The sequence below is a fragment of the Physeter macrocephalus genome, chromosome 7 (assembly GCF_002837175.3).
Source record: "Physeter macrocephalus isolate SW-GA chromosome 7, ASM283717v5, whole genome shotgun sequence".
NCBI classification, from domain to species: Eukaryota; Metazoa; Chordata; class Mammalia; order Artiodactyla; family Physeteridae; genus Physeter; species Physeter macrocephalus.
In genome coordinates, this window is record NC_041220.1 from 33312140 (window position 1) to 33319386 (window position 7247).

A 7247-nucleotide genomic window follows, 5' to 3' on the forward strand; every position below is an offset into this window, starting at 1 on the left:
GGCTGGGCCCGTGAGCCATGGCCGCTGAGCCTGCGCATCCGGAGCCTGTGCTCCGCAACGGGAGAGGCCCACGTAACGCAAAATAAATAAATAAATAAATAAATAAATAAAAGAAGTTTAGTTGTGACTAAGAAATCTCCAAAGGCTTCCCAGAGTAGACAGCATTTGATTTGAGCAACGCTTTATTGTTTTAAAACAGTATTTATTTATTTATTTATTTATTCATTCATTCATTCATTCATTCATGTGGCTGCCCCTCACGGCTTGTGGAATCTTAGTTCCCTGACCAGGGATTGAATCTGGGCCCATGGCAGTGAAAGCGCTGAGTCCTAACCACTGGACCGCCAGGGAATTCCCTGAGCATCACTTTAGGTTGGCAAAATTTGAGAAGTAAAAAGGGATGAAGTGCCTCTAAGTTTAGGAGGATCATATGTTCAAAAGTGTGACAGTGCGAAGAACGGAGGTAAAGTGTTGAGTAATCCAGTTGTAGGTAGACCTCAAGGTGTGAGCAAAATATATTGGGAGATAATATTACAAAATTAATTCAGGATCACTTGGAGCAATTCATGAACGTCATGCCTTAGCATCTGTACTTTTCTGTAGGCAATGGAGGAAAGGTGACCCGGTGGGATGGACTTGGTAGAGGGGTGGGGAATGGAAGCAGAGAGACCACTAACAACAGTATAAACCAGGATTAAAAGCAGACATAAGGAGAGAGTAAGAAGAAATGAAAGTGGGAAGGTTGAGGGGATACGACAGGATTAGGAATGGATGGTACGGTTTTGCAGGAGGAAGCAGCAGTAATGACATGGTACGGGGCATCTGCTACCAGTAACTGAGGTTAGCAGAAAAGCAAGATAAGGAAGCAAGCAAGATGAGAGAACAGGCAGGGAGATTTTAGGGTTAGGATATATTAAGTTTGAGGCTTCTAAGTGAAAAACCACATGGAAATGCTTACCTGACTCATTCAAGATGGCTGAATAAGTAGTTACATCCACCTCCCCTTCCTCTAAATGTGAAATGACAATAAAATAGAACTTAAAAAACTGAATGGAACCATAACAAACAAACAAACCAAGAATGAGAGTCATCGAGGGATCAGAGATCCTGAGAAACCAGGGTCCAAGACATCAGAGGTTAAACAGGAATTCTCCCTAGGGAGCTCCTTCTTCATCAAAGAATAAAAAGTAGGCCCTGAAGCAACCAAAAAGACATTTAATTAAAGAGCTGCATTCAGGTTACCAGATCCAGCTACTCAGCAGTGCCCAGCCCACTCCACAACCAATTACACCTTAATAGCCAGTCAAGGCTTCCCTTTTGAGCTAAAGGCAGAAAACTGCTGTCCACACAAAGTTGGTGATCTGCCTGGGAAGATTCCCTGTGGGGGACCTGGGGCTTGCGAGGGAAAAAGACTAAAGTTTAAGGTAATTTACGATTTACGGTAACTTCAGTCCCAGAAATTGAGAGATGGAGAAGAAAGACATGTCCTAGAGGTAAAATACAGTCAACTACTCCATCTCCAGATACATCTAACCCCTTCCTTATTTTGGCAATTTGGGGGGGTCCTGAGCTTGCCTTCCTCCTCCCCTACAGGAAAGCCCACCTATTACTGGTACACCCATTACTATACCTGTTGACACAGGCAGTTATATCATCCAGAAGAAAGCACTTCTGGAGAAACAAACCCACTACCTATACCAATCAATTTAGTCTTTTATTCATAAACATGTACCTACAACCAATGATAAGCAAACATCTACGGAAAATCAATGATATAAAAATAGAAAGACCAAAATGTACGATCATCTCTGGATCAAAAAGAAAGAAAATTTACGGAATAAAAGGGAACATTTAAGATATTCTAATTGGCATCTTCATACATGAACAAGCATGTTACATCTATAAAAGAAGAAGATTCTGCCATGAAAAAGGAGCAACCAGAAAATTAGAAACAGTTCCTGGAAATTAAATATGATTGTGAATATAAAAGATTAAACAGGGTAAAAACCAGAATAGACACAGCTGAAAGCTGAATTTGAAATGTGAAAAATAAGTTGACAGAATTTTTAAAAACACAAAGAGATGAAGATAAAAATTAACAGCAATGGAGACTAGATGTACGAGGTGCACATCATTTCTAAAATTAGCATTTCAGGAGAAGAAAACAGAGAGGCTAGAAGGGACAAAATGTTCAAAAAGTGACAGATGAAAAGTTATGAACAAGAAATAATCTATCCTGAGAACTTAGCACATAAACATCCAGAAGGAGATTTATTTTAGGAACATGCTCTAAAATTCTGTCAGGAGAAAAATCTCTCAAGAAGGATGGACAAAGGAAAGGCAAAAAGAAAAGGTTGTTATGGCTCTGTTCACTCTGCTGTAATATCTATAGAGAGGGGTTGCTAGAGGAGAGCTCATAAGCCCAAGAGAACTGCTGGAAACAGAAAACTGCAAATCAGAGGAAGACAACATAGAGATTACGGGAATAAAAAAAGTCTAGGGAAGTTCTGTTCACTAGGTATTCAATAAGGGAAGATTCTGCAATATGAGGCTTAACTTCTCCATCACTCTCAGCATTGATCAGATATTACTGTACCAAAGCATGAGTCATATGATTTTCATATATTTGACTTTAAGAAGCGGCTAAGAATCCACAAGAAAATACCACTTGATACCCACTAGGATGGCTATAATTGAAAAGGCAGATAATAATAAGTGTGAAAAAGGGTGTGGAGAAAATGGAACCCTCACACACTGCTGGTGTGAATGTAAAATGTGGCAGCCTCTTCGAAAACAGCCCAAAGTTACCTTATGAGCCAGAAATTCCACCCCTAGATGTATACCCAAGAGAAATGAAAACATGCGTCCACACAAAAACTTGTTCACAAATTTTTATAACACCATTATTCATAATAGTCAAAAAGAGGAAACAATCCCCAAATCCATCAACTGGTAAATAGATAAGTAAAATATGATATAGTCATACAATGTAATATTATTCAGCAATAAAAAGGAATGAAGTACTGATATATGCTACACATGGATGAACCTTGATAACATTAGGTAAAGTAAAAGAAGCTAGTCACATATTCAATGATTCCATTTCATGTGGAATGTTCAGAATAGGCAATCTATAGAGAGACAGATAGAAAGTCAATTCGTGGTTTCCTAGGGCTGGGAAGGATGAGGGGTGAAGGTGAAATGGTTCAGGGTTTTTTCTTGGGGTGATGAAATGCTCCAACACTGATTATGGTGATGGGTTCACAACTCTGTGAACATACTAAAAACTTCTGCGTTGTATACTTTAAATAGGTGAATTATATGATATGTGAATTATATTTAATGAAGCTTTTACCAAAAAAAGCTGCTAAAAATAATAGTCCTGATTAAATGAGTGAATGGCTGAGGTTTCTATTTTAATATTTATGGAAGATTAAGACTACATGAATTGGTACTCTGAATATTCAAATTTTAAAAGTTCAGATTTCCAATTTAAAATAGTGCAGAAGTGGATTTCTGGTTCTTTAATATTTGTGAAGTTCACATATTGACCTGGCCCAACTGGAGAGAATTGGTAGTAATCTGAGCTGCGCTTACTGACTTCCATTTCATGTGCCATGTGCATCAACCCTAACCCTCGCAGCCCTGCAATTATTCTCATTTGAAAATGTGGAAACTGAAGTTCCCAGAGGGTAACTAACTTGCCCAGGATCACAAGACCAGCAAAGGGCAGAACTGGGACTGGAGCTCAGCATGGTCTGACTCCAATCTCATGCTCAAGATGGCTTTTCACAACAGCACATTCCTGATCTATCTTTATTTAAAAATAAATTTATTTATTTTTTACTTTATTTATTTTTGGCTGTGTTGGGTCTTTGTTACTACGCGTAGGCTTTCCTGCCCTATCTTTTAAAATAAATAGTAAAAGAAAGTAAAAACATCACATTTCTATTAATAAGTGAAAATTTTGCTTGTAAAAAGAAAAAAACTGCAATGAAATAGAAAGGGGAAGATGTATTTAGAAGTATAGGTTTTATATGACCTTAAGCTGTTCTCTATACCCTTGGGTGACAGTTGATTGGGAAATTAATGACAATATTCTAAGACATAAAGCCTCTGGTATGATGGCTTCAATAATAAAGGGGTTTGTATTTAACTAGGGCTAGAAGATTCTTAATCTCTAAATATGATACATGGGAAATAAAAACGAAAAACGATCTTTCAATAAAAAGCTGTAAGAAAGTCTCCCAGACATAGATTTGGCATTGATAGTAGTACAGCAAATTAAGCTGGAGGAATCAAGAGGGAAAAAAGAATAAGCAGAAGAAATTTCCAATAATAACTCCAGGTGAAAGACACGCTGATAATTCCACAGGAATAATTCTGACTATCAGACAAATTGTAAAAGGATTTAGAGAGAACAGAGTATCTCCAAACTTTTCTTCCTTTTTCCCAGGAACAAACAGCACTGTTTAGAGGAAAGACCTCTCACTGGTTCTCTCTCCTCAAACTTTACAATGTTAATCAACTAAGGGCAAATAAAGCTGCAAAAAATCACTTAATATGTAAGTTGAGAGTACTCTGTTAAGATCAAATAAAAAATACAATAAATAGCAAATAAAAATGTAAGCCCTTAAACTATAATAGGGAAAAAGAAATGTCTCTTGCTTTCCGTTTCTCTCCATAAATACCATTAACATGCGGGAGTCAAACTGTATTAAGGGGAAAGTTAAGTGATTTCCATCTCTGGTAAGGACAACTGACAACATGAAGTTCTTAAACTGTTTCAGGCATTCATACCATGTTGCCTGCTGGCAGAAATTAAGTCATAAATGGACAAAGAGATTAACAAATGGTAATCAATATTGTGATTATTTTGAAAGACCAAAACAAAGCATAAGATATTAGATCTATACCATGTGTTTCCAAAGCTATTTCCTAAGTCAATGCATCACAACTGTTGGAGAAAAACTGAATATTCAAAAACTCTTGATTTATTACTCCTTTCCTGAGTACTGAGGAAAACTGTCATTCTTTGATATAAGCTAAGGGAAGACCGAGAAATGTGGTTTGAGAATCACTGCTAAAAAGGAGACAAACCATAAACAGAGAAATTTTCGAATCCTTGCAAGAACAAGAACTGAACAGGGAATATATCTCCAAACACATCCTCTTCAAAAAGTGAAAAAAACTCAATGGATTTTCAAGACTCATTGTGGAATTTAACTTCCAAAGTGTTAACATATGTTTCTTCAAAGCATTAGCAGGCGCTGATTGGTAGGGAAGCTAAGTGATTTCTGTAGGTTAGTGAAATAGCTACTGGCACCTGAATTTAATAATAAGGAAACGAAAGCTAATTTGACCTTTAAGAGTCTATAGTAAACAAGACATGGACATCTTACTGTGAAGCCACAGAATCTTTTCACATCTTGGAAAAAAGAATGCTTAAGGATTTTCTGGAGTTCAAAGACACCCTAATACATGACTGTGGGGAACTACACCTGTAGATTTTAGAGACACCATTCAAAACTTTAATAGGGGGAGGAGTCAAGATGGCGGGGTGTGAAGGCATGGAGTTAGCATCTCCCCACAACTAGGGCACCTGCCGACCGCTGGTGGGGGACTCTGACCCCCAAGGAGATGGGAGGAACCCCAGAATGAACTGGTAGGACGTAGGGGGACTGAGGCGGAGAGGAGCAGTGGAGGCCAGACAGGATCGATGCCCGAGGCCAGGGAGATCAGGAAAGGCAGGCGGGAGGGGCCCTCTCAGACCCCAGACCGCAGTAGCACGAGAGGAAAGGAGGGCATTTGCCCTGCCCACTCGAGCCCAGGAAGCCTACTGGGCTCCCAGGTGAGGTCCCCTGCTCTCTGAGACCAGGAGTGGGGACACACCTGGGCCCCTTCTCTTCCTTGAGCCTAAGCCCCACCTCCCACAGTCCCCAGGCCTTTTCCAGCCCTGTGGGTCCTGAGCACTGGCCTCACCCACCGACCAACCTTACCCTTGATTAGGCCCTGCTCTCCACAGCCAAGGCCTTTCCCCCGCCACTTTTTTTTTTCCCCTCCTCTTTTTTTACTACTGTGGTACCTTCCAGTTGTTGATTCATCATATTTTTATTTTTACATTCTTTCTAACACATCTGTTAGTTTCCTAGTCTAATTTTATCTTTTACTTTGTTATTCTTTTCTTTTTTTTTTGCCACCCCACGTGGCTTGAGGGATATTGATTTGAGAGCCCAGGGTCGGGCGGAAGCTCCTGCGGTGGGAGCTCCAAGTCCGAACCGCTGGACCAACACAGAACCTCAGACGCCAGGGAATATTCATCAGAATGAGGTCTCACAGAGTTCCTCATCTCAGCACCAAGACCCAGCTCTACCCAACAGCTTACAAACTCCAGCGTTGGAAGCCTCAGGCCAAACAACCACTAAAACAGGAACACAATCCCACATATTAAAAAAAAAAAAAATTGGAACAGCAAAAAAAAATGTCACAGGTGAAGGAGCAAGGTAAAAACTTACAAGACCAAATAAATGAAGAGGAAACAGGCAATCTACATGAAAAAGAATTCAGAGTAATGATAGTAAAGATGATCCAGAGTCTCAGAAACAGAATGGAAGCACGGAATGAGAAAATACAAGAAATGTTTAACAAAGACCTAGAAGAACTAAAGAACAAAAAAACAGGGATGAACAACACAATAACTGAAATGAAAAATACACTAGAAGGAATCAATAGCACAAAGAAATCCCCATAAGGTTATCAGCTGATTTTTCAGTGGAAACTCAGCAGGCCAGAAGGGAGTGGCTGGATATACTTAAAGTGATGAAAGAGAAAAACCTACAACCAAGATTACTCTACCCAGCAAGGATCTCACTCAGATTTGATGGAGAAGTCAAAAGCTTTTCAGACAAACAAAAGCTAAGAGAATTCAGCACCACCAAACCAGCTTTACAACAAATACTAAAGAAACTTCCCTAAGCGGGAAACACAAGAGAAGAAAAAGACACACAAAAACAAACCCAAAACAGTTAAGAAAATGGTAATAGGAACATACATATCGATGATGACCTTGAATGTAAATGGATGAAATGCCTCAACCAAAAGACACAGACTGGCTGAATGGATACAAAAACAAGACCCATATATATGCTGTCTACAAGAGACCCACTTCAGACCTAGGGACACATACAGATTGAAAGTGAAGGGATGGAAAAAGATATTCCATGCAAATGGAAATCAAAAGAAAGCTG

The 7247-nt window shown here is 39.3% G+C and overlaps 1 protein-coding gene across 8 annotated transcripts in view; it reads right to left on the reverse strand.

Moving 5' to 3' along the window:
* The window catches only part of SH3D19 (SH3 domain containing 19), a 174658-nt gene that overhangs the window by 109765 nt on the left and 57646 nt on the right, over positions 1-7247 (reverse strand). Inside the window, exon 2 of one of the 8 annotated variants that reach the window (XM_028491758.2) lies at positions 959-1009. The exons of the other annotated variants lie outside the window; for them this stretch is intronic. The gene's annotated coding sequence lies outside the window, so the exon portion shown is untranslated. The remainder of the gene's footprint in view (positions 1-958; positions 1010-7247) is intronic. 8 annotated transcript variants of the gene reach the window in all.